At 41.8% G+C, this 28000-nt stretch overlaps 1 pseudogene; it reads left to right on the top strand.

The window, feature by feature from the left end:
- Positions 1 to 32: 32 nt before the first annotated feature.
- On the top strand, positions 33 to 27977 carry LOC122474377 (annotated as a pseudogene).
- The last annotated feature ends 23 nt before the right edge of the window (positions 27978 to 28000 follow it).

The raw sequence follows: 28000 nt of genomic DNA, 5'->3' as shown, positions 1-28000 counted from the left end.
GGGATGTCAGGGGAAGTGAGCCTCAAAGTGGAATGCCTTCCTTGAAGGATACAACGACGACGTTTCCAGTTGAGCAAGATGAGAAACGTTCTGGAGACGGCTGGTGGTGGTGGTGCACAGCAATGCCCACGTACCGGCTGCCTCTGGGCCGCGCAGGTACATATGACTAAAATGAACAATCTTATTTTATGCTTCTTTTACCACAGTTTTTAAAAAATGAAGTCAAAAAAGATAAAGTTGAAACCTAAAAGTATCCGGGAATATTTTAGCTTGCGGAAGAATATGCAAGGTTGCCAGTTGTGTTTAGAGAATCCAGCAAAGCAGGGCCCCCAAAGAAGGGGGATGGGGATAGAAAAAATGATAGATTGCTGTTTTGGAGAACTTGGTATTTCAGAAACAACCTTTAAAGTGGTTCTGTAGGAAAAGAAGGTAAGAATTTTGTTTGGCCTCTTTATCTTTTGTTTGCTGTGAATCTTTCCCCGCCCCCCCCCCCCCCCCCCCCGTTTGAATGCATACATGGGATAAAGGCCATAAAGACTTAGGATTCTTGAGGACTTAATCAGGCCCAATTGCTTATGAGGTTGTCTGATTCATGGTCCCTAGACATTTGCTGAGCACCTATCATAGGCACCAGCCCCGGGCTCATGACAGGGGCACAAGGTGGATGACAATGTACCTGCTCACAGAGCCAGTCATGGGGCTCAACTCCACAGCTGCCTGAAAAACTGGCCCTGGGGGGTTATTTTCAGGGATTGGAGCTGTATTTTGGGTAGCCACCTGAAAGCAAGATCAGACTTGATGTTTGCAGCCAAAGGTCATGTGCTGCTGAGAGGCTGGGGCCTCAACCCCCTCAGGCCTGGGACTCAGCAGCTTCCAGACACAGGCCAGGACAGGGACGGGAGCACAGTCCCCGATGAATATCCTGGAGGAGGGAGAGGGAGGAGCCCCTAAAAGGGGATTTTAAGGAATGGTGAGGCCCCTGTCATGGGCACCTCTGGAAATGTGTGTGGCAGGAGCAGGAAATGAACCAGGGGACAGCTGCTAATCTCCCCAAACCCCAGCCTCAGTTGCTTGCTGATCATTACTGTTGCTCACAGGGCCAAGTCTTTGCTCCTAAGGAATGAAGAAGACTGTGGCATAGGGAGGAGGGGCAGGAAAAAAGTTCCACAAGTTTCTAGAGCAGAGTTTCCCCACAGACGGGGCTGTGATGTGCCCTGCCTGTAGGGACTGATGTTTGGTGAGGGGGCCTGGCTGGTGCCCAAGGCTGTGACTCCAGCCTGCAGGGCTCCTGTCAGGGGCACAGAGAAGGGCCTAAGGCCAGCTCTGGGTAGATGATGTTCCTTGTCCTCCTGAAATCACAGAATTTACAACTGAAAGAGACTTACAGATGGTTTGCTTCAACTCAGTCTTGGGATCTGGAGACAAAGGGTTTAAGAGATTTAGACAAAATTGTGCCACCAATTACTAACAATTCAGACTGTCAGGCCATCTTCCCACACCCGGGGGCTTGTTATTCTCCTGTGCTAAGTATTTATATGGTAATGTAGTGTGTGTGTGTGTGTGTGTTGAGTGTACACTTATATGTGAATACTGTGAAAGTGTGTATGCATACGTGTGCATTTGTCTATAAATGTTTGTGTGTGCATGTGTGTGTTGTGTGTGTGTGTATTTTGTGTCTGTGTTTCATGAGTCAAGGGTTTTTCTGGTTCTAAAGACCTGTTCTCATGGCCAAGAGCTGTGACCCTCACTGATTTATCCATCAGTGCCCATTTCCCACAGTCAGGGTGACTAATAGAACACCCCGAGAACTTTTTCTAAAAATATATGAATTTGTTAATTAACTGTTGACACACTTTATAACGCTTTTTTGCTACATTATCTTACCATATAACAGCTTTTATAATGTGAAGTTTTAGTAGGAATGGAAAGAAAAATTCAATCTTCCTACCATGATGAAAGACAAAAATGATTAGTCAATATTATAGTTGTTGATATTTTTGAAAACCTCCAGCTTCAAAACTCACTATTGGTAATACTGTAAGAATTTTGAAGATTTTTTTCAAATCTGGAAAAATTCTATCAAGTTAGATGTTTTTTTCATATGTAAGCTTTAGAATCTTCAGACATGTGAAGATTTCTCATCTAGTGACCTATTTTGAGTGTTCATTGATTGTTGACTCTCATTAACCACTCTATGGGGGTTTGCATCCTTCATCTGGTTTGAGGGGCTGAGATCCTTTGCAGGCTCCCCTCGCTGGGGATGCATTTTCATTAGTGCTCTGGGTTCTTCTCCATATGAGACTCCCTTGCCACCTGGCTCAGGTCCCCGTTTCTCCAGCCTCCTCATGTCTCTGCACCTGGGAGCCTGCCGTCCAGCTGGGCTCTGCCTGCACTCCCATTGGGAAATGACTGGAAGACTTTATTGGTCAACAGGGGCAGTGAATAGTGAGGACCCCACGAGAGACCCTTCCATATAGAGAACACACAGTCCTAGGACAAACATGCAAAACTGGTTATCTTCTAGAATGTTCTGATTGTTTCTCTTGGTGACATCTAACTTATGCCCCATAAACTGGACAAAGTGCACTTACTACTTGATTAGGTGTCATTCATCATTTTGGCAAGATGCTGTCCTGAAGATAAATACAAATAAATTTTACTACCTCAGTTCCCAAAGTGTGTAGTTTGAGTCTGTTTTCCAATGAAGATGAGCTTCTCATTTACTGACTCTGGAACCCTGAGCAGCCCTCCTGTGTGTCAGAGGTTCCCATACTCTGGGATTTTCATGGAATAGTAAAATTTCATGAAGAACATGGAGACTGAGACTTCGTTTTGCAAAGTAAGACTGCTTATAAAGAGCAACGGGTACCAGGGTGTGTGGGGGGCTCAGTCGGTTAAGTGTCTGACTCGATTTCGGCTCAGGTCTTGATCTCAAGGTTTCTGCAATTGAATCCCGTGTCCAGCTCTGTGTCGGGCTCTGTGCTGACAGTGCAGAGCCTGCTTGGGATTCTCTGTTTCCTTTTCTCTCTGCCCCTCCCCTGCTCCCTCTCTCTCTCTCTCTTTCAATATAAATAAATAAACATTAAAAAAAAGAAGAGCAACAATTCCTATTTCTTTTGTCATCACAAAGCATGTTTAATTTTAATTACTTAAAGTAATTAATTTTATGTTAATTATTTATAATGTCACTTTAAAAAAGAAGAATAGATTGAAAAAAATGAGGAAAGTTAGAGTCTGGGAATACTTGGCTATTTCTTTAAGTTGAATAATTTAATCGTGGGTGAAAAAATAATCCAGTGGCTCTTATTTCTGTTTTCTAGATTTGTGACCAGTTTGTTCTGGGCAGTGTGGTTTTAAACTTTATTGTTATGCTTTTTCCAGAAAAAGCAGTGTATAGAAGTACAAAGAAAGCCCCACAGGCCCATTCCCATGGAATATTTAGAGGCCATGTGGGTTCCATCACCTGATGCTATAAAACTCACCTCCTGTCCCACAGGCTGGACCTCACTTTGAGAAGCACAGTGATTCTGGCTGCTCTTGAAACACGCTCACAGATCTCAGTGTTAGTAGGAAACCTGGAGTCATGCACATGTCAGACCACAGCCCTGTCATGAAACACAGGGGTCAGTGCGTCTCTGTTCCATAGACACGGGGATGGAGAATGGGAAGAACCGGTTTTAATCCCTGAGTATCCTGACACTTGCCGTCTAAACTTCCCATCCCTGTCCTTCCTTCCACATTACATAGAAGCCTGGAATCCTCATCCACGATAGCCACGTAAACATTTGTTAACACAGTTATCATGCTGCTTGCTGACATCTTTCATTTCCTGAAGACGAGCACAGTGGGAGACAAAACGATTGTGAGTCGGGATGGCCTAGGTCCCACCCAGCTTCTCCTGAGCTTCTGGCATTTGGAAGGATGGTTTGTCCTTCCATAAAGCCTGGCTTTTTATTGAAAGGCAAGAGCTCAAAGCCCGAATATTTGACTCTTATTTTCATCTCTCCTTTACTACACCTCCCAAGGCAATGGATGCTTCTGGTGAATCAAGGGTGGGTTGCATAAAATAAAGTCAATAAAAATGAACATAAGCCTTCCAAAAATGTTACCCTCATCACAGTTGAAATTGGAGGGCTGGGAGGAGAGGGGAGTGGGGAGTTAGTGTTTCATGGGGACAGAGTTCAGTTTGAGATGAGGAATGTTCTGGAAATGGATGGTGGTGAGGGTTGCAACAATGTGACTGCACTAAATGAAAATGGTTAAAAGGGGTCAATTTTGTTATGCGTATTTCATCACAGTAAAAAGCAATTCAACTTGCTTCCCAGTGAGCAGGTGAGTGTGGGAAGTGGTTTCCCTCTCTCCTGGAAAAAGAACAAGCAACAAGTCTGGCACGATGGTGGCGTGTGGTCTCAGGAGGGCAGTGCTGACCTCCTGGGGTCCAGCTCCCTGGTGCAGTCCTGTGAGTGTGACCAGCCAGCTGGGACCTTCTGCTGCCCCACCTGTCTGGATCACAAGCTCTGAGCAAGCAGGAGTGCAGCAGGCTGTGTATCTTCCCTGCAACAGCATATTTCCTGTCCGGCCCCTGGAAATGCATGTGTGGTGTGTAGATTGCCTTATGGTGCCTGGAAAAGGCTGCTGTGGGCCCACATTTCACCTGTGTTCAACCCAAGCCCTGTGTGCCTGGGGCAGGATCTTCTGTATAGGCGATTATAGACACCAAGCCTGACGTTTCTAGTAACACCATTTGGCACAGCTTGGATTGGATATTGCCCAGGCTGCTGGGATTCCTCTGAACTCATTGAGCCTCCACTATGTGAATCAGGGGGCATCAACTGAGAACAGTTCCCTTTGCAACAGGAAAGCATACAAGTCAGGTGGAGGAGACTAGAGGGTGGGGAAGTAGTCCAGACACAGGAACCCAAAGCTGAGCGCACGTGGCTGGTATGACAAAAATGTCTTAATCCATTAGAGAGTCTGACATTTTCTTTGTTTGTAAACCTTTATCCTTATTAATGGCTGAGTAGAACTAGAAGAGAACTGTCATATTTCACTATTCTTCTTAAAATAAAATGTGACTTGTAAGTACTCAAGTAAAATCTAGTCTCTTTGTTTCTTTAAGGAGCTTCTCCTCCCCATGCCTGTACAAGTGTCCTGGGGTCTTAGGGACAACTGTATTTGCTGCCCTTTGTCATCCCAGGATGTGTGACCTGATCATTTTGTGGCCAAAGGCAGTGCCTGGGAATCTTCCAGAGCCACCCGTTCTAGGCCCAAGCCATGCACAGCCTGAATGCAAGCAGACTCCTGCCCTTGGCCTTTGAGAACCCCTTGCCCTTTCCCAGTATTGGGGAGACACTTCTGCCTTCTCGTCCATAGACAATGGACACTTCATACCTTGATGACAGTGACCTTAAAGGACATTTTCCTTTTGGGCCCTGGTATTAGGACACCCTTTTTCTCTCTTCAAAGCTTGGTGCTCAAGACTCTTGTGGACTCAGGAATTGTATTCAGGATGTCAAATGCTGAACAGTGACTTTTTCCTCTTTTTGTTCCTGCTATTCAAATCCTGATCTTCTGTGGGACAAAGATGTCCCTGACTGTAGAGGGGTCATGTCCCCAGAAAAGAAACATAAACCTGAAAAGAACACTGACATTTCTGAAAGTGTCACTGTCATGTATGACATAGGTCTGCAGGCCGCTACAGGGCCTCTCTCAACATCTGATACAGTCTCCCCTCAGCCCTGACAACCACACCTCAGGACCTACTCTAGAAGAAATAACTCAGGGGTGGAGGAGTTTTCTGCTAGGAGAAGAGAGTTGTGGTTCCTGGGGGGAGAAGGGAGGATCTCCCCATGAATCAGTGCAAGTCACAAAGGAGGCACTTTCCAGAAATGTTGAATGGACACAATGGCAGAGGGTTAGAGACTGTGTCTGGGGTAATGACATGGGGCCCCAGGGAAGACTGTGGTCCCTTGGTTGCTGTCCCCAGGACTGCAGCATAGAGCATTAGCTGTTGTCCTCTGCATTCTCTTTGATTATCTTTAATGACTGCCAGCCTTCAATCCCGGGGCTGGTACTACCGTGTGGTGCTATGTGCTATGTGCTGGCTAGTGCAGAATTAATTCTATGAGAGAAGGTAGGCTGCTAATATTCTATCAACATGATGGTAATTTTTATCTTTATTTTCAAGGCTTCAGGACTCCTTCACATAGTTCCAGAGTTCTTGACCATGATTGTGCTGTACTGGCTATCAAATATTATGCTCTCAAGTTTGAATTTAGAGGCCTTGATCATTAAACTTCTTTGTCTTCAGTGGGACTTCATGGCTAAATGTCAGCTCACCTTTCCACACATCACTTCTGAGACAATCCTGGGTGATCCTGATAGTTGTTAACCAGCAGAGTGTGACCCCAAATCCAACAACCATAATGGGGGCCTCTCAGCCCTGGCACCTCTGGCAATCAGATGATACCCATGGGTCCTGTTTCACAATAATGCTCTCAAATGTTTGAAATAAAGTACATGTACTAACAAGGTAACTGGATATTGAAATATATTTATCAAAATATATCAATCAAATTGGGTAACATGATAATATGTGTACCTCCAGTGGGGGATCTTCTAAGTGTTCTAACTTCAAAATAGTGACAAGAGTAAATACTTTTATAAGATATCTAGACCAACCATAATTGATATGAAATATCTGATTTCCTATGATGACAAAGTCATGGGTACTGTAAATATTACTCTGATTTGTTGGTGACATATATAGTTGAAGGGAATGCTAATTTTTAGTCAAGAACAATAAAAAGAATCATTTCTTCCCTACAAATTCATAGCCTTTGTCATGAGTTGTATTCTGCCCCAAATTCATATGCTAAAGTCTAATGCCCAATGTGACTTTGTTTGGATATAAAGCATTTTAAGATGTAATTGATGTCAAATGAGGCCATAGGGTCAGGTCCTATGATAGGTTGGTAACTTTGTAAGAACATGAACAGAAACAGATCTCTCTCTCTCTCAGTCTGTGTCTTCCTAGCTCACATAGCAAGGAAAGGCCATTTGAGAACACCATAAGAAGCTGGCCATGTACAAGACAGTAAGAGAGCTCTTACCATAAAGCCAATCCTCTCTCACATTCAGCTTGAACTTTCAAGCCTCCAGAACTGTGAGAAATAAATTTCTATTATTTCAGCCACCCAGTCTGTGATATTTTGTTATGGTAGCCTGGCTAGCCAGAGTTTAAGACAGGCTAAGACTAAGAAAGGACCCACCCCTGTCTCCCCTCTTTGCTTCTAGACCTGTAAATAGAGACTAGTCCCAACAGGACCCTAAAGGTGAGGTATGAAGTGTGACCCATGAGGAGGTGCACTATACTCCAAAGGAACTACTCGAGTTTTCTAACTTATGTAACCAACTCTGGGGAACATGTATAAGAATGGATCTTAAGGGAGTGAGGCAGTGGGGAGAAGAACATATACTTGGATAAGAATGAATTCATTGATGTGAATTCATATCTCTTCTCCCTAAGAAGAGGTTCTGCATTTAATGTTGCAGCTTGGGTCTAGCAGTTTGTTTGGTTGGTTGTGATACATGGACCAAAATGTCCATAGTGAGTGAGTTGGAAATGCCGGACCTGCCCTGGTTTAATGTAGAGGCAGGGATTCACAGGTATAGGAAGGTTGGAATGTTAGATTGGATTTATCACTTAAGACATTCACACCCACACTGGGAGGATGCAGAAGACGTATTTTTACCACCTTGTGAGAAATGAATTTGTGACAGGCCCAGTGGCAACACTCAGCAGCCCAAGGCAGGGCCGGTGCCATCACTGTGATGGACAGCAGAGTCAGAGCAGCAATCAGAATTGTCTGCCTCATGCACACCTGTGGTGTTGGCTGGTTGATCACAGTGTTCCTAGAACTAAAATAGATAAAAAGACTGCTAAATTTTAATGAAGCAGAAAAATTCCAAGTCAAGTGAACAAGAAGCTACCCTGAATCACAAAACAGAAGATAATACCTCTCAATAATTCCCAGACTTGAGTCAGTTTATAGACCCAGAACCCTTGAATGAAAGGGAGTCTAGGTCCCCCTAAGGAAGGACACTGGTACACTACCAAAAATTATCCTGTTTATCTTTCTACCAGCTATCCCCAATGTACCTATGGTATTTTACCAGGATAACTCTACATTGGAAATAATTAGACCTTCTAGGGACTACTAGACACTCTGAATTGGCACTAATTCCAGACCTCAAATATCACCATGGTCCAATAGAGTATAGGCCCATGGAAGTCAGGCAATCAATTGGGTTTTGCACAGTTCCATTTCCCATTGGGCCTGATAGGTCTTGAAACCATCCTGTGGTTACTTCCCTGGTGCTAGAATGCATAACTGAAATAGATATATATAGCCATATATCTGGCAGAATCCCCACATTGGTTCCCTGACGGGAAGTGAGGATGATTATGGTGGGAGAGTCAAGTGGAAGCCACCATAACTGCCTCTACCTGAGAAAACAACCAAAAGCAACATCACATTCCTGGAGAGGTTGCAGCGATTAGTGCCACCATCAAGTAATTTAAGGGTGCAGGTGTGGTAATTCCCACCATGTCCCTATATGCCTCTCCTATTTGGCCTGTGGAGAAGACAGATGTATTTTGGAGAACATGGGTTATCATAAGCTTAACTACGTTGTGGCTTTAGTTGCAATGAAAACCAAATGTGCTTGCATTAGTTGAGCAAATTAACACTACTCCTGGTATTGGTGAGCATCTTTGATCTGGCCAAATGCCCTTTTTCTAATCCCTGTCATAAGACCAACCAGAAGCAGCTTGCTTTTAGCTAGAAAGGTCAGCAATACACTAAGCGTGTCCTACCTAAGGGATGCATACACTTTCCAGTCCTGTGTCATAGTTTAGTTTCCTTGGATCATGATTATCCCTCCTTTCCAGAAGATACCGCTGTGATCCATTACACCTGTGACATTATGTTGATTGGACCTCTGAGCAAGAAGTAGCAACTTCTCCAGACATATTCATAAGACTTTTATGTGTTAGAGGATGGGAAATAAATCAGACAAAAAATCAAGAACCTCTACTTCATTGAAATTTCTGGGTGTCCAGTGGTATGGGGCAGGGTGAGATATCATACCTAAGGGGAAGGATAAGTTGTTGCTTTGTTTTACAACCAAAACAGAGGTACAAGGTTACCTTTGGATTTTAGAGGCAACATATTCCTCATTTGGATGTGTTAGTCCAGCATATTTGCTGAGTGACCCAAAATACTGCTTCTGTGAGTGAGGTAAGAATTAGGTTCAGTTGCTATTCAGGCCACTTGGCCACTTGGGTCGCATCCAGTGGTGCTTGAAGCATCAGTGGCAGATAGGGGTGCTCTTTGGAACTTTTGCCAGTCCCCTATAGGTGAATCACAGCACAGACCCTGAGGATTTTAGAGGAGAGCCCTACTCTCCTTTTGATAAGTAGGTCTTGGTCTACCTTATCATGCCTTAGTAGAGACTGAAAGTTTAACCACAGGTCATTAGATTACAGTGGGACCTGGGATGCCTGTCATTCACGGATGTTATCTGATGCACCAAGCCATAAAGTTGGACATGCACATCAACACTCCTTCATCAGATGGAAGTGGTATGTGCACAATCAGGCCTAAGTAGGCCCTGAAGGCACAAGTAGGTTATTTACCTTAGGAAGGGGCCCAAATGCCCATGTACCCAACCTCTGCCTTCTCTTTCCAACCTGCACTTACGGCCTCACTGAGATCTCTCTATAGTCTGTTGATAGAGAAAGAGAAGACTGGGGCTTAGTTTACAGTTGGTTCTCTATGATGGACAAGCACCACCCCAAAATAGACAACTGTAGCACTGAAGCTCCTTTGGGACATATTTGAACAGTGGGGAAGGGAGATCCTATCTGTGGACAGAACTTCTAGTGGTGCATGTAGTTTTTCCCTTTGCTTGGAAGGAGAAATGGCCAGACATGGGATTATATTCTGACTCATGAGCTTGGCTGATGGTTTAGTAGGATGACCAGAGACTTGGAAGGACCATGATTGGATAAATGGCCCCAAGGAAATTTAGGGAAAAGGTATGTGGGTAAACCTCTCTTAATGGGTAGAAAATATGAAGATATCTGTGTCTCGTGTGAATGCTTACCAAAGGGTGAACTCAGCAGAGGAGGATTTTTTTTTTAAATTTTTTTTTTCAACGTTTATTTATTTTTGGGACAGAGAGAGACAGAGCATGAACGGGGGAGGGGCAGAGAGAGAGGGAGACACAGAATCAGAAACAGGCTCCAGGCTCTGAGCCATCAGCCCAGAGCCTGACGCGGGGCTCGAACTCACGGACCGCGAGATCGTGACCTGGCCGAAGTCAGATGCTTAACCAACTGCGCCACCCAGGCGCCCCAGCAGAGGAGGATTTTAATAGGAGGAGTGGGTAAGATGACCTGTTCTATGAATAGCATTCAGCTTCTTTCCCCAGCTACCCCATTCATTGCCCAACAGGCCCATGAACAAAGTGGCCATGGTGGCAGGGATGGAGGTTGTGCATGGGCTCAGCAACATGGACTTCTACTCACAAAGGTAACCTGGCCATGGCCACTGCTGAGTGCCCAATCCGCTGGCAGCAGAGACCAACACTGAGTCCCTGATATGACACCATTCTCCAGGGTGATCAGCCAGCTACATGGTGGCAGGTTGATTACATTGGACCACATCTGTCATGGAATGGGAAGTCTTCTGTTCTTCCTGGAACAGTCTGAATACAGCAGATTTGCCTTCCTTGCACAAAATGCTTCTGCCCAAACTACCATCCATGGATTTGTAGAATGCCTTATCCACAGTCATGGTATTACACACAGCATTTCTGTGTTCAAGGACCACACTTTGCAGCCAATGAAGTGCAGTAATGGTCCCATGCTCATGGAACTCATTGGTATTATGTTCCCTGCCATCCAGAACAGCTGGCTTGATAGAATGGTGGAATGACCTTTTGAAGGCTCAATTACAGTGCCAACATGGTGGCAATACATTTAAAGCTAAGGTAAGGTTCTCTAAGAGTTTGTATGTGGTGTGAATCAGCATCCAATATGGTGCTTTTTCCCCAACAAACAAGATAAAAAGGTCTGAGAATTAAGGGGTGGAAATGGAAATGGCACCACTCACTATTATCTCTAGTGACCTACTAGTAAATTTTTGTTTATTGTTCTTATAACCTTATGCTCTTCTGGCCTAGATATCTTAGTTTAAGAAGAAAATAGTGAAGCCACACAACAGTGAAGCTATTGGTGTGGAAGTTAATACTACCTCCCAGCCACTTTGGGTTCCTCATGCCTCTGAGTCAACAGGTAAAGAAGGAGCTCATTTGTGTGAATGTTCCTTACTTGCTACTCCGCAGTGGGGGTAAGGAAGGGTATGTCTGGAATACAAGAGATCTCTCTGGGTGGCCTATGATTAAGGTCAATGGAAAATTACAACAGTCCAATCTAGGCAGGACTAATAATGGCCTGGACCCATAAGAGATAAAGGTTAGGGTCACCATATCGTGTAAAGAACCACAACTAGCTCAGGTGCAAACTGAAGGTTAAGGAAATACAGAATGCCTAATGGAAGAAAGTAGTTATAAATACCAGCTATGTAGGACCACGTGACCAGTGCCAGTGATGGAGACTGTAATCGTCATGAGGATTTCCTTTCTATTTTGTTATGAGTACATTTCTGTTTGTGTATATGTGCGTGAACATAGAATATTAAAATTTAATTTAATTTAATTTTTTAGAGAGAGAGCAAGGGAGCAAGTGTGGGAGTGGGGCAGAAGAAGAGAGAGAGAGAGAATCCCACAACCCTGGGATCATGACCTGAACTGAAATCGAGAGTCGGTCACTCGACTCACCCAACCACCCCTTTAATTTTTATTTTAATTCCAGTATAATTAGCATACAGTGTTATATTAGTTTCAGGAGTACAATATAGAGATTCAACAATTCTGTATATTACTCAATGCTCATCAAGATGAGTGTACTCTTAATCCCATTTACCTATTTGACCCAACCCCCCCACCCACCTCCCCTCTGGCAACATCTCTTTGTTCTTTATAGTTAAGAATCTTTTTGGGGGGATTGCCTCTTTTTTCCCCCTTTGTTCATTTGTTTGGTTTCTTAAATTCCACATATGAGTGAAATCATGTAGTATTTGTCTTTCTCTGACTGTCTTATTTTGCTTAGCATTATACTCTATAGCTCTATCCATGTTGTTGTAAATGACAAGATTTCATTCTTTTTTAATGGCTCAATATATTATGACTTAATATATACATATCTTGAGTCATATATGTATATATATATACACACATCCATATATATGTTTGTATTTATACATATTATGTATGTATATATTTATATACATATTATAAATATATATATAAAATAGAAGCAGCCCAAGTGTCCACTGATAGGTGAACGGATAAAGAAGATGCAGTACACAACAGTGCATGAGTGTTTTTTTTCCTCCACATCCTCATTAACGCTGGTGGTTTCTTGTGTTTTTGATTTCAGTCATTCTGGTAAGTTGTGAGGTGATATCTCCTTGTAGCTTTGATTTGCATTTCCCTGATGATGAGAGATGTTGAGCATTTTTCCATGTCTGTTGACCAGTTGAATGTCTTCTTTGGAGAAATGTCTGTTCATGTCTTCTGCCCATTTTTTAAATCAGATTATTTGTTATTTGGGTGTTGAGTTCTGTAGGTTTTTTATATATTTTGGATACTAAGCCTTTACTGGATATGTCATTTGCAAATATCTTCTCCAATTCCATAGATTGCCTATTAGTTTTGTTGATTGTTTGCTTTGCTGTGCAGAAGATTTTATTTTGATGTAGTCCCAATAGTTTATTCTTGCTTTTGTTTCCCTTGCCTCAGGTGTCATATGTAAAAATGTCAGTGAAATTACTGCCTGTGCTCTCTTCTAAGATTTTTATGGTTCCAGGTCTGGTATCCATTCAGGACCTTAATCCATTTTGAGTTTATTTTTGTATATGGTGTAAGTAAGTGTTCCAGTTTCATTCTTTTGCATATTGCTGTCCAATTTTCCCAACACCATTTGTAAGAGATTCTTTTTCTCATTGCAAGTTCTTGCCTTTGTCAAAGATTAACTGACCATATAATCGTGGGTTTGTTTCTGGACTTTCTATCTTATTCTATTGATCTATGTGTCTATTTCTGTGCCAGTACCATACTGTTTTGATTACCATACTGTTTTGATAACTACAGCTTTGTAGTATAACTTGAAATCTGGAGTTGTGATATTTCCAGCTTTAATTTTCCTTTTCAAGATTTGTTTGGCTATTCAAGGTCTTTTGTGGTTCCATACAAAGGTTAGGATCGTTCATTCTAGCTCCGTGAAAAATGCTGTTGGTATTTTGATGGGATTGCATTAAATATGTAGATTGCTTTGTGCAATATGGACATTCAAACAATATTTGTTCTTCTGATCCATGGAATATCTTCCATTTGTTTATGTCATCTTCAATTTCTTTCATCAATGTTTTATAGTTTTCAAAGTAGAGGTCTTTCATCTCCTGCTTAAGTTTATTCCTAGGTATTTTATTGTTTTTGGTGCAATTGTAAATGAATTTGTTTCCACAATTTCTTTTTCTGCTGCTTCATTGTCAGTGTATAGAAATATGACAGATTTCTGTACATTGATTTTGTATCCTGTGAATTTACTGAATTCATCTATCATTTCTCTAGTAATTTTTGGTGGAGTCTTTAGGATTTTATTATGTCATCTGCAAGTAGTTAAAGTTTTACTTTTTCCTTACTGATTTATTACTCTTTCTTGTCTGGTTGGTGTGACTAGGACTTCCAGTACTATGTTGAATAAAAGTAGTGAGAGTGAACATCCTTGTCTTGTTCCTGACCTTAAGGGAAAAGCTCTCAGTTTTTCACCATTAGGAATGCTATTAGCTGTGGGTTTTCGTACATGACCTTTATTATGTTGAGATATATTCCCTCTAAGCCTACTTTGTTGAGGTTTCTTTTTTTTAAATCATGAATAGATTTACTTTCTCAAAGATTTTCCTGCATCTACTGAAATGATCATATGGTTTTTACCCTTTCTCTTCTTGATGTGATGTATCACATTCATTGATTTGTGAATATTGAGCCATCTTTGCATCCCAGGATTAAATCCCACTTGACCATGGTGAATGAGTTTTTATGTATTGTTGGATTTGGTTTGCTAGTATTTTGTTGAGGATTTTTGCATATGTTTATAATAGATATTGATCTGTAGTTTTTTTTTTTATGTGTGTGGTGTCTTTTGTTTTGTATCAGGGCAATACTGGCCTCATAGAATGAATTTGGAAGTTTTCTTTTCTTTTCTATTTTTGGGATAATTTGAGAAGAATAGGTTTTAACTCTTCTTTCAATGTTCAGTAGAATTCACTGTCTGGTCCTGGACTTTTTTTTGTTGGGAGTTTTTGATTATTGATCCAATTTCATTATTGGTAATTGGTCTGTTCAAATTTTCTATTTCTTTCTGATTCATCTTTGGGAGGTTATGTGTTCCTAGGAATTTATCCATTTCTTCTAGGTTGTTTAGTTTGTTGGCATATAATTTTTTGTAATATTCTCTTACAATCTTTTCTATTTCTGTGGGATCGGTGGTTATTTCTCCTCTTTCATTTCTGATTTTGTTTATTTGAGCTCTCTCTCTTTCTCTCTGTGATGAGTTTGGCTAAAGGTTTATCAATTTTGTTGATGTTCTTAAATGAACCAGTTCCTGGTTTCATTTATCTATTCTATTGTTTCCTTGTTTTTAGTTTCTATTTTGTTTGTTTCTGCTCTAATCTTTATTTTTTACTTCTTTCTACTGGTTTGGGGTTTTGTTTGTTCTTCTTTTTGTAGATCTTTTAGGTGTAAGGTTAGATTATTTACTTGGAATTTTTCTTCCTTCTTGATGTAGGCCTGTACTGCTGTAAACTTCCATCTTAGAGCAGCTTTTGCTGCATCCCAGAGATTTTGGAATGTTGCATTTTCATTTTCATTTTCTCTATGTATTTTTAAATTTCCTCCTTTATTTCTTGGTTAACTTGTTCATTGTTTAGTAGCATGTTATGTAAACTCCATGTATTTGTGGTCTTTCCAGGGTTGTTTTTTTTTTTTTTTTTGTGATCGATTTCTAGTTTCATAGCATTGTTTTCAGAGAAGATGCATGGTATGACTTTGACGTTTTTGAATTTGTTGAGACATATTTTGTGATCTATTCTGGAGAATATTCAATGTGTACTTGAGAAGAATGTGTATTCTGCTGTTTTAGGATGGAATGTTCTGAATATACCTGTTAAATTCATCTGGTCCAAGGTGTTACTTAATGCCACTGTTTCCTTGTTGATTTTTCTCTTTGGACAATCTGTCCATTGATGTAAGTGGGGTGTTAAAGTCCCCTACTATTATTAGATTACGATCAATTAGTTCCTTTATGTTTGTTATTAACTGCTTTAGGTATTTGGGTGCTTCCATGTGGGGTTCATACACATTTATAATTGTTAATATATTCTTATTGGATTATTCTGTTTATGATTATATAGTATCCTTCTTTGTCTCTTGTTACAGTCTTTGTTTTAAAGTCTATTTTGTCTGGCTTTCTTTTTATATCCATCTGCATGATAATTGTTTCTCTATCCTTTCACTTTCAATCCGCAGGTGACTTCATGTCTGAAATGAGTCTCTTGCAGGCAGTATGTAGAAGGATCTTGTTCTTTTATCCACTATGTCTTTTGATTGGAGTGTTTAGTCCATTTAAATTCAAAGTAATTATTGATAGATATGTACTTATTAGTATTTTGTTACTTATTTTATGTTTTGTTGTTGCTGTTTTTCTCTGTTCTTTTCTTCCCTTGCTCTCTTCTCTCATGAGTATTTGGCTTTCTTTAGTGATATACTCAGATTCCTTTCTCTTTATTTTTGCTTATCTATTACTGGTTATTAATTTGTAGTTACCTTTATTCTGCCTATAGCAGTTCATATTAAGTTGATGGTTGCTCAAATTTGAACCCATTCTTGACTCCTCTCACCCCACACACATTTTAGGTATATGGTGTCATACTTTACACCCTTTTATTTTGTGAATTTCTTAACTGATTTTTACAGATATACTAATTTTTTACTGCTTTTGTGCTTTCCACTACTCTTACTTTTACTTATGGTCTTTCCTTTTCACTCAAAGAGTCACCTTTAACATTTCATGTAAGTCTAGTTTAGTGGTTATGGATTCCTTTAACTTTCATTTGTCTGGGAAACTTTTTATCTTTCTTCTATTCTGAATGATAGCCTTGCTGGATAGAATATTCTTGACTATAGATTTTTTCCTTTCAGCACTTTGAACATATCATATATCATGGTATTTTTTTGTTGCTTTTCATTTTACTATTTACTTATCAAGGAGATAAATACATATCATTCCAGAACCTTATCTCCTCTTTGGGGAAAGGAATTGGTGCATTTTCGTTGCATCAGCTTAGTTGAGCCATGTTAGGCAGAATTATGCCTCATATTCCAGGAAGCTTTCCTGCCCCAGGGCACAGATTTGAGGTCAGGGCCACATGACCTTACAAACCTTATGCTCATTTGTGGTAGACAGACGCTTATGATATTACAAACCTGGAGGAGAAACTGGCTTTGGGGACCATCTCACTCTGTGCTGCTGCCATTCTAGCCCCCTGCCATCTTGATGACCCAGCTGACTGCCTACAGGCCCCCTCCTTCACTGCAGGCTCCTCTCAGTATTGGTTAAGGGGACAGAGCCTTGTGACAGGCCCATGGCAATGACAGTCTTCATGTGACTATCATTGCTGTCTGCAGATGTGGAGATATCGCTAACAGTCTGATTTCTGGATACCTCACTGGGGGGTTAATAATAAATAAGCAATAATACATTTGTGCTCACAGTTAATAATAAATAAGCAATAATACATTTGTGCTCAGAAAAAAATCATGTGATTGGGATGCGAAGGAAGAATGACACCAGTTCATATTTTCCTGAGACTGCTAGAGAGTTGTTCTTCAGTGAATCAGTATACATCTAAAATAGAGATAAGGAAGAAAAGAGGAAGACTATATGCTTTCTATTCACTTAGACTGGTTTGTACATGGCGACTTGTGGCAAAAAGTGACATGCCACATGATTCTATTTTAAGAATTGATTACCCACCACAGATCATTATAGACAGTACTAATCTGTTGTTGTTTTTTTTAAATATTAAAGACAAAGCAAAAACACTCATAATGAATTGAGTTCTACCATAGAGAAGTCCTCAGAACAATTTGAATCTGTAGATTCCCAACTAACACATCCAGTATGAGCTAGGATGGATGTGGGGGGGAGAACTCTCACACACTGTGTGAAGGTATAAATTGGCTTAGGATTTTTAGAGGGCAATTAGAAGATATCTGCAAAATTTTAATGGGAATACTAATTGATTTAGTATGTTCCCCAAGAATCTAAAGAAGTATCCACACACATGTACAAGAATATTTGTACAGCACTTATATTGGAAAAATATCAATCTGAGGACAGGTCAACATCCCCCACCAGATATGGCCCTGTGGTAGAATTCCACATAACCATATAAAAGAACCACATAGATCTACATGTACTGACATAAAGGATGAACATGTTATATGATTGAGTGAAAGTAAGTGGCATGTAAGTTTTAATCTGATATACATGAAAAAAGAAATCACACAGTTTAATTTATTCCTTCCTTAGGCAATGGATTACATAGAAAAAAGCCTGATAAACATTGTACAGGCTATTTTTTTTTATTTCCACTAATCCCTCTCTGCTCCAAGTTAAGCTTTGATGTCCAGAATGCCTTCAAGTTTTTTCAGCTTCTATCCTGTCCGGTGGAGAAGAGCAGCCATCTTCACCTCTCACGCCAAACAATCCTGTTCTTGGGCCTCAAAAGGGAAGCCCAGAAGAGTAGTGTTGTCTGTCCATCCAGCCCTACGGAGGCTTACACCCATATGTGGAAATCAGGACTCATCTCTTAGCAATGCATAAAGTCTGTCTTAGTTTGTGCAAGTGCTGTTGGCAGAGTACCATTGGCTAGGGGGCTTATAAAGAACAGACTTTCTTTCTCAAAGTTCTAGAAGCTGAAAGTCTGAGACGAAGGCAGTCATTGAGAGGCAGACAAAACCTGAAGTTTCGTACCTGGGGAAACACATTTGTGCCGAGTGGCCTGAAGGAAGTGTCTGTCATGGAAATTACATTCCTTTCAGATTTGGACTAAGTGTCCACCCAGATTTACTTAAAGTCTGCAGGTTTTGTTAGTGTTTGAGTTTTCTGGAATTAAATATTGAAAGGCATTTATATAATTGACCACAACTCAAAATTAACAACTGAGCACTTGGAGCAGAATTATCCAGCAACCCTGCTGATTGTGTTGTAAGACACCTACACAAGTATGTCAGCCCTCGTGAAGCAAGCACATAAACACCAGTGAACAGTGTACCACAGAAATGGTCTCTGCTTGATGGAAGCATTGGGACAAAACTGAGAATAGATTAATTTGAGGTGAAGTCTCTGAGTCACAGCTACCTTCAACTTTCTTAGGTGGTCAAATTGAGATTTAATTTAAATTGCTAAGGTGTTCCCTTCAGGGTACTTGATCTCTTCTCTGCTGCTCAGCAGGAATTGATTGTCCTGATCGTGTACCCTTCATTCCAAATGATGGAATCCAGCAATTTTGCTGTACTTTCTCAGTGAATGAGCCATAAAGAGAAAAGTCATGTGGCTGGCATTTCCATCTCACTAGACATTGTTTTAGAATAGGGAATAAATTACAAAGAAAGTGATCAAGGATTATAAGACCCCCATCGAGTGGCCAGATGACGGCATTTGCTAAGCCTCATTTGTCTGGCAAATCTATAAAGGTGGTGTGGGAGATACAGGGAATGGAGGGTAGAAGGATTACAGACACCATAGCATAGAATTGTAATCACAATGCTGCCTTCAGAATGCACTGGGTAGGGGTACCTGGGTGGCTCATTCTGTTAAGCATCTGACTCTTGATTTCAGCTCAGGTCATGATCTCGTGAATTTGAATCTCACATCAGGCTCTGCACTTTGTTAGCTTGGAAACTACTTGGAATTCTCTCTCCCTCTCTCTCTGCCTCTACCCCACTCATGGTCTCTTTCTCTCTCAAAGTAAATGAATAAATAAACTTTAAAAATTAAAAAAAAATCTCTAACCTACTTACAACTCATACCAACAAATGTGAATTTAACTATGCACTAGTTGTATAAATGAAGGAAACAGCTTCAAATACCAGATTTCTGAACACTTAACATTTTTTAAAAATTCTAAAATATTCTGAGAAACAAGATTTTACTTAAAGGATTCACTATCTCCAATAATTTGGTGTCCTGGACCATATAAGTAATCTAAATAAATGGTAAACATTTTAAAGAAAAATTTCCCCAAGATGCATAAACATTATAAATCCTTGAAAGCCAGCACTATTGTGCAGTTTTTATTTTGTATGGGAAGACTTCGGTCATATAGTTCAGTAGAGATGAGGTCCCTCACAGCAGAGGAGAGAAACAGGGTTTCCAAACAGAAAAGTCAAATACAGAAGAAAAAACAGCTTTTCCCCTGAAGGGATGTCTGTTCCTGGGTCTCCCCTGCTTTTGCTCCTTCCCAGCAGGTGCACACATCTTAGCTTCCCTGGGAGATGGTCTAACACTCCACTTCAGAAACACAGACTAAGGATCTAGGGGAATTTTTTATTGGCTTACGAATAAAATGTGAAATCAGTAACGAATGGTTCTCCTACAGCTTTAAATACGAAAAAATGCTATTTAAATCCTGTGTCAGCTGAGTATTTTATAATAATTTGCAGAAGAAAGTAAGGAAGATCCTGAGCTTCACAGGAGCTCATCCTGAGTTTGGACCGCTTTGTCTGCTAATGGCTGCCCTGTGGTTTCAGGTGAACCCAGGCTGCAGGCACTGGTGACCAGAGAAGCTGGAGGTCAGGCTTTCCTTTCCCAGGTGCTTTTCAGAGGGAGGCTTACTGTTGCCTCTTATTTCTACCACATCATCAAACACAGATAGTAGTCTATTTGGAGCACAGCTCTAGGGACAATAGATTCTTGGCTACTTTCTAAAGATTTTTTTTTTTTCATAGAAAAGGCAGGTGTCTGCTCAATATCCTGATACAGATTTCCAATTTTTACAATGTAACTTTCATTTTTTGACTTGATCTTCACAAATTTGTGCTAACAAAGTTTTTATTGATGTAACTATCATTTGCATAGAGTAAAATCAACAGAGCTTGAATGTATAGGTTAAGTTTTGATAAATGTATAACACCCATGGACCTATATCTTCCACATCAAGGTATAAAAACCCCCATCATTCTAGAAAGTTCTGTTGTGCTCATTTCCAGCCAATACGTCCCCTGTAAGTAACTGCTGTTCTGATATCTATCACCATAGATTAATTTTGCCTGTTTAAATTCCATTTAAGAGACTTCTATAGTATGTTTTTTCTTGTATGTGCTTTCTTTTTCTTGATATAGTATTTTTAAGATTCTTCTGTGTTTTTGCATGTAGAGATAGTTTGTTCTTTTTATTTTTATTTTATATTTTAATATTTATTTATTTATTTATTTATTTATTTATTTTTTGCTTTGAAAGAGAGCCAGAGTGAGTGTGTGAGCGGGGGAGGGGCACAGAGAGAGAGGGAGAGATTGGATCTCAAGCGGGCTCTGTGCTGTCATCATGAAGCCTAATGCCAGGCTTGAACCCACAAACTGTGAGATCATGACCTGAGCCAAAATCAAGAATGGGATGCTTAGCCAACTCAGCCACCAAGGCTCCCTGATAGTTTGTTCTTTTTAATGTTTGAATATGAATGTACTATAGTGTGTTCCTCCATTCTTCTGTGGATGGACACCTCTCCATGTGTTTCTAATTGGGAGCTATTAAGAATAAAGCTGCTGTGAGGCTGGTACAGGACAGCCCACTTACCAGGTGGTGTACCTGAAGTGATGCCACACTATGTCACCCAATAGAACCTGACCCCTGTGGGCTACAAGATCATCCTTGGAAGCCAGGCACACATCCATCCCAGTGCAGTTGATCAAAGCTTTCCCTTCTTATAGTTGCCCGGAGTGGGGCAGTGGGAGATGTGGGCTCTGCCTAACACCCCAAAAAGATGGGGTAGTCTGGGAAAGAGGAGAAATGAGGGTGGCATCCAGGTGGCCTCTGGGCCTGCAGTGACCTTGTCTAGATTTCCCATCACCCTTTGTTCCCCAAGTCCCACAGACCTGCACAGGGTTCCCCTTTCATAAAGGATTTGGACGTGGCCACTGCGGAGAACATCCTGTCTTATGGAGGTTTCCTGAATGTTTGTGGCGGGTAATGAGGCAGAAGGGGATAAGGGTGACAGTCCCTCCCCCACCACTAGGTACATCCTAGTACACAGGACTAAAAGGAGGTTTGGCTGCACGTCTGATCAAATACAGGCTTTGATCATGCAGAGTCTCTTGTCCCAGGGCTGAGGGCACAGGCTCAGGGACCATGAACAGGGCTGGGGCTGTCCCTCTGTAGCTGGGAACCACCCACCCCCAGATGGATGCCAAGGAGCAAGGATAGAAGAGGTGCTCTGTCCTCTCCTTTCCCTCCCAAGGCCCCACCTTCCCACTGGGCACCCTGAGAAACGGGACAGCCTGTGCATGTCCTTGGCAAGCTGGCAGGTAGAAAAGATCAGCACCTGTGGGGAGGCAGAGAGAGAAAGAATGGCAGCATCAGTGGCCATCGGTGGCTCCAAGTGGGCCCTTTGGTGGAAAAAGACACTCAAGCAGTTTTAGAAAAAATAAAGTCAACCTCTAAATTATTCACTAACTTTAAAGAAATGCCAATGACCAATATGAAATTATAACAGAATGCACTAATAATCAAAGATGGGAACCTCAAAAGTGTTGCGTTAAGTGGAAGAAGCCAGGTACAAAAGAAAACAGACCATATGAGTCCATTTATATAGAATTCTAATAATGGCAAAACCATAGTGACAGAAGGCAAATCTATGATTGCCAGGGGCCAGGCTTGCGGTTTGTGGCTGGGTGACAAGGGACAGGAGGGAACTCTGTGGAGGGATGGATGTGGTGCATATATCACTGGACACATTTGTTAAAACTCATCAAATGCTACATTAAAATTTGGTGAATTTTACTCTTTGTACATAATATTTCAGTAAAGCTGACATTGAAAAAGAAAAGATTTAATTTAAGCAAACTCATAATTTTAGACATTTTAACCCTTTGAAAAGATTTGACTCCTAGTCCAAGTCCTTCCTGTTATATTCTGTAGTTTATGAATGTGGATATGGAAGTCCAGAGAGAGAAGACGTGACTTAAAATCACATGTCCTGCTGGTGGTCAAGCCACATCTGGATCCCCAGACCTTGTGTCTTATTAGCCTTTCTCTTCTGCCATCCTTCCCTTCACATGTAAACTGTGAGCATGTAATGTCTCACATTGTCACCCAAACAAGTCACAGGCACCATAAAATATCTGGCAGATACATAGTCCTTAATGTTTGATATATAGTAGAAGAGGAATATAGTATTATTATATAGTATTATTTCCATTTTTCTATTGGAAGAGTAGAAGCACAGAGAGCTCAACTTACATGACTGAGGGCACACAAGTTAGTCACACTTCGGTTTTCAATTGTACAAGGGATGAGTAATTCTTACCTCATATGGCTGTTGCAAGGAGTGAATTAAATTAAATCAACCCTGTATGTGGAGTGCCTGGTGCATGAGTTCTCAGTATACCATAAATGATGTTAACAGCAACATTTACGGTAATGAACATGATAATTGTGAACACTATGGTGGACGTAATAATACTTAGATTTTATGATAGTAAAGTTGAAATTAGAACACTTTCTGAAGATATGCAAATGAACTGGTTTACAAGTTGTGAGGAAATGGACATTCTCAATTACTACAGTTGGGAGTGCACATTGGAATAAATACTTTCAGCAAGTAGTTCCGTTTTAAAATTGTTTTTAAATGATATTTGTGCACATCTACAAAGATACATGTGCAAGATGTTCATTATAGTGTTGCAAAGGAAGAACAAAGATGATCTAAATGCTCATCAGGAGGTAAAAAGGGGAATGTTAAAGGAATACTCTCTGTATTGAGCTGAAGGATAGAGAGCATGGACCAGGAAGGATGTCCATGCTACAGTACTGGATCTGAAACAGAAGAGTTTGTAGAATTGATACCATTTATGATCCTAGACATTTTGCTAATTCCTTCAGTTGTGGGTGGGAGATGGATTCTGTACCCATTATGTTCAAAAGAACATTTTTCCCCCTGAGAAAGAACTCTAAGGTGGTGATGGCGTTTGACTAAACCTTCAAGGACTGAGGGGCACGTGGCTGGTTCAGTTGGTGGAGCATGCGACTCTTGATCTTGGGGTTGAGTGTGAGCCCCATGTTGGGTGTAGAGATTCCTTAAAAATAAAATCCTAAAAAGGACCTCAAAGCCTGCACCAAATGGCACTGCCTGTCCTCTAGGATCAGAATATCAGCCCCTGTTTTCTCTGTGAACACAGAGGGACCTGCAAAAGGTGAATAGTGAGGTCGCCACAGGGACTCACTGGGTGGGTGAGGGGGTCAAGGAGTCCCTTCACTTGAAAATTAAGACCGCACAGTAGGTAACAAATGAATGGGCTAGAGCTGAACCAGGTGGCAGACACTGGGTCCTGTGGCACATTTGATCCACGAGGGAGGGCACTACATAGCCTTGGTTGGAATGTCTTCTATTTCACATGGTTCAGGACTTCTCTTTTTTATGATAAAATCTGGAGCCTTTCTCAGGCTCCCCCTATCACCCTATCAGGGGGATGGGATGGCTACATTGAAACCTGGGGACCCACAAAGTGAGAAACTGCCAAAATTTTAGGTCAGTGCTGTGGAAAGAAAGTGTAGAGCTATATATTATCTAAAGGGAATGTTTGCTTGCTGCTCCACTGGATGCAAGCTCCCCCAGTGCAGGGAGTGTATCAGTGTTTGTTCTTCTTTGATTCCTTAGTGCAGGGCTAGACATAAAAGGGACTCAATAAGGATTCATAGAATGAATGAATGGCAAAACATCATTTCCTGCACCCAGTCATTGTACTGTCATTATCCTGAGCTCCTGCCCTTCCTTCTCCAACACTTTATGCAATATCCCCAGGAGGAACAGAGTGCAGGTCATTTGCAAAGGAAGAGATGGAGAGGACCCCCAGTCCTGCTGATCTGGCTAGAGAGCTATTGGTAAGAGCAAGGGCCAGTTGTTTATGTCACTCTGAGGTCAAGCCTGGCACTCTTGACCCCTGCTGTGTAAATTAAGCCTCAACTCCTCAAGATCCTTGTCTCACACCTACCACTTTCCCTGGGATGGAATGGAAACATGTTTTACAATTCTGTCACCTTTTTGGGGGGATTTCAAATCCATTTACAGGTTCAGGTGAGCACTGAGGTCATAATGAGATAAAACACCGAACTCCCCAGAGCCAGGCTCTCCACTTGGACTTTGATGCTTGCGCACCTGGCATCAGGCTGAAAGGAGAAGACAGGTGAGCCATGCTGGTGCCCTCAGCTGGACCTCCACATTTTCCTGTCCCACCAGCTTCCAGAGGGGTGATTCGATATTTCTTGGCCTAATTTTAGATGTGGGGCACATTTGGTATAAAAAGAGGCCATACTGTCTCCAGTGCATTTGTATCACATTCCAAGAAAGAAGGAAGGCCATTCTTTGGAGCAGCCCCTGCCACCCAGCCTCTTGTCTGGCTGTTGCTTAGGCGTGCAGGTGTTCATACAGTGGCAGCTTAGTCCCCCTGCACAATCTTATGGAGCTGGGCTATAAGGACAACTGTAAAACCCATGTGTCAGCACATGTACTTAGAGATCTTGAATGACTGAATGTGTTGAAGTCCATGGTACATTAAAAATTTTTATGCTTCTGGGATTATGTGGGGCCTGAACTTCTCCACTGGCACAGGTCTGTTCATGCCAGCTCGCTCCTGCCTCTGTGTCTGCCTCCATCGAGTGGGAGTTTGAGGAGTTGGATGCTCCAAATTGCTGGCAGCATCTGTATCTGGAAATTGGTGATGAGTCCCATGACTATCCTCATAGAGTGGCCATGTTTCCAGAACACAGAAATTGAAACATATGCAGAGACGTAAGTGCATATGATCACAGTCATGTTAAGCTGCAAAATTCTGAAAATGATTATATTTATGGCAGATTAGTTGACATAGAAGAGGTGCGAAGGACTTACATCTCCACATAGGGTTCACTTCCTAATACAAGATCCACTTCTGGCTCATGGTTTGGTAGCACTAAAGCAGTTGTCATGCTAAACTGAGTTGTGCAGAAGGAATTGGTGAAAGGTGCATGGTACTGGCCAAAAAAAGACAACCGAAAGACAGAGTTTACATGGTGCAGTAGTAGGGAGACCCTGGGCCTTCCTCATCCCCCAAACATAGCTATATTGAGGTCAGATCCCATGGAACACCCGGGAAATATATCTGTGGAGCAGCAGAAGGATCTCCACAGTTGGAGGAGACAGTGTGGCAGATGCAAGGTGTGTGGATGTGCATTGGGGGAGAGAAAAACAGCGGTGCCGTGGAGGGAGGAAAGCCTTTCTGTGGAGAGACAAAAGGGAGAGAAAGAGAAGAGTTGAGAAAGTGTGGCACCAAGTTTGCACAAGAGGAAAATCTCTCTGGGCCATAGAATGGGGAGCAAGAAGTACGGAGTGTCTGCAGGGTTTTTTTTGGTGTTGTTTTGTTTTTGTTTATTGTTTGTTGTTTTTTGTTTTTTTTCACACAGCATTTGGAGCTCAAACTCTGAGGTTTTGGAGCATGACTTTCTCTAGAGGGGATTGTGGCATGCGCTTCTGGGGAGGAGGGAGCCAGCCCTGGAATGTAGAAATCTAGAAATCTCCGGGGTGCACTGGGAGAGAACAGTCCCCTTCCTGGAGTGCTTTTAGAAGAGGGGTTATTGCCTCCCCAGGGACAAAAGACCCCGCAGGCGCCAGCCAAAGGACTTTCATTAGCACCCAGAGGGAATACAACCTTTGCTGCTTTCAGCAGTGCTACACCATAGTTTCTGCACACTGTGCAGGCATGGGGACAGCGTGGAGAGGCTCTACTCTGGAGGAGGGGAGTGGATCCACACCATGCCAAGTTCTTTAAGACTTCAGGTTTTGAATTCCAGCTGTGGGCCCAAGAAAAAATGAAGGAGAGTTGTGGTCTGTGAGGGATGCCTGAACAGCTGCGGGGTGGGTGTCAAGATCCCTGGTCCTGGGAGGAGAGATTGGGGTGGTGCCGTTTCCCCCCCAATATCAGCATGGTGGAACTTCAGAGAGCGACACGGAGGCCCCCAAGGCAGGCAGGAACCCCCAGTGCAGGGGGGATCTGCTTACACCAAACCCTGCCCCCCACCCCGTGCCTGGCAACTGCTTAGTTACTGGGGCAAGACTGCTCTGAGCGGAGGCAGCAACACAGCGGATCTCTCCTCCAGACCAGCACAGCCAGCACCGCTCATGCCCCAAGTGTGCAGAAAATCAAGTGTCTCAAAATGATACCTGCACTTCTGGTGGAAATAGGACCAGGCTTACTTTTTACTCTTTTATTTTTTTCCTTTGGAATCAGGCAAATAGTTTCTTTCTTTCTTTCTTTTTAAATTTTTTAATGTTTATTTATTTTTGACAGAGAGAGAGAGAGAGAGAGAGACAGAGCATGAGCAGGGGAGGGGCAGAAAGAGAGGGAGACACAGAATCTGAAGCAGGCTCCAGGCTCTGAGCTGTCAGCACAGGGCTGATGCGGGGCTTGAACTCACAATCCGCGAGATCATGACCTGAGCCGAAGTCGGACGCTTAACCGGCCAAGCTACCCAGGCACCCCTATGACCCCTTTTTAATACAGCGTTACTTTCAGGTGCAGGAAGCATCAAGAGTTTTTAAAACACGCAAGAGACAGAAACTTAGCCAAAATGGCAAGATGGAGGTATTGTCCCCGAAAAACAACCGAGAGATGTTTAAAGAAACAGGCTTCAGTGTGAAGTTCTAGTCAGAAGATGTGAAGTCCTGTTATGCAGTACAGCTACTGCAACTGGAAATTATCAATAGCGGTGAAACCAGAGCAACACCTCATTGTCATTATACTACCTGGCCAGATTTTGGAGTCCCTTAATCAACAGCCTCATCTCTCAATTTCATATTTAAAGTGAGAGAATGTGGTTCCTTGAATCCTGAACACGAGCCTGCAGTAATCCACTGTGGTGCAGGCGCTGGGCGGTCAGGCACCTTTTCTCTGGTAGATGCTTGTCTTGTTCTGATGGAAAAAGGAGATGATGTTACAGAAATAATTGTCATTAAATGTGAGAAAATATTCAGTGGGACTTATTCAGCCACCAGATCAACTCAGATTTCCATATGTGACTATCATAGAAGGAGCAAAATTTATAAAGGGAGATTCAAATGTACAGAAGCGGTAGAAAGAACTTTCTAAGGAAGACATGTCCTGCTTTTGATCATTCACCGACCAAAATAATGACTGAAAAATACAGAGCGAATAGGATAGACCTAGAAGAAAAACTGACAGGTAACAGGTATACAGGACTAAACTCTAAAATGCAGGATACTACAGAGGAGAACAGCGCGAGTGTTCCACAGAAACACAGTCAAGAGGACCAAAAAACTAACATGGTTCCGAAGGTGCAGCCGATGAAACAGAGGCTAATGAGACCGAATGTAAAGGAAAAATTTTTCCCAATTTTAAAAAGAAAAACAAAGAAACAGAAGTTTTCCCTAAAAATATATTTGAAGGAAAATTCTCCCTACTTGGAGAAAATTCTCCTTATTCTACTTACTTGGACATGGTCAGGCCAAGATGGATAGACACTTAAATGGTCATTACTTGA

The sequence above is a fragment of the Prionailurus bengalensis genome, chromosome D4 (assembly GCF_016509475.1).
Source record: "Prionailurus bengalensis isolate Pbe53 chromosome D4, Fcat_Pben_1.1_paternal_pri, whole genome shotgun sequence".
In the NCBI taxonomy this organism is placed as follows: domain Eukaryota; kingdom Metazoa; phylum Chordata; class Mammalia; order Carnivora; family Felidae; genus Prionailurus; species Prionailurus bengalensis.
This window is presented reverse-complemented; position numbering and strand designations above follow the sequence as displayed.